We start from the raw sequence: 697 nt of genomic DNA, 5'->3' as shown, positions 1-697 counted from the left end.
TCGCGGATACGCGACAGGAATCACTCCGCCGTCGGTACACGAATACGTGACACCGACACTATGCAAACCAAATCACTCCTGGCAGACGTCGGATTGCCGATACGTGACAGAAGTCACTCCGTTGTCGGTTCACGAATACGTGATACCGACACTACTCCGAATACCGTTCTTGATAGATTTCCGTTCGCGAATACGCGACAGAAATCACGCCGCCATTAACGCACGGACACGTGACATCAATAATCTAACATCTACTGATCCTAGCAGACTTCCGTTCGCGAATACGCGACAGAAGTCACTCCGCCGTCGGCTCACGGATTTGTGACGCCGACACAGTGAACTACCGTTATCCGCAAGATGCCACGGCCACCGAAGAACCTGGAATCAATCTACCGGAAAGGAGCTTAACGCAACCTTCACACCGCTAACCGGATGTCGCCTTCGTCTTAGGGCGAGCGAGATCACACCGCTATCCAGTCGCCGCGTGCGAACTCATCACCGCATACTCGAAGTCTCGCTACGTTTTAGCGCAGCTTCGACACCGCGTCATAAGGATCCGCGTCAGGATCACACCGTCGTCGACTCGCGAGGGGCGAGTCGACTTCCACAATGCTAGCAAACCGATCTCCGGAAACGAGATCGGAATCATTTCGACGCATAGGCGCGTCCGTGGCACCGTATTTACCGCCTCCATGAT

Source organism: Odontomachus brunneus, unplaced genomic scaffold (assembly GCF_010583005.1).
Source record: "Odontomachus brunneus isolate Ranch 3 - 2012 unplaced genomic scaffold, Obru_v1 Obru_scaffold_399, whole genome shotgun sequence".
NCBI classification, from domain to species: Eukaryota; Metazoa; Arthropoda; class Insecta; order Hymenoptera; family Formicidae; genus Odontomachus; species Odontomachus brunneus.
This window is presented reverse-complemented; position numbering follows the sequence as displayed.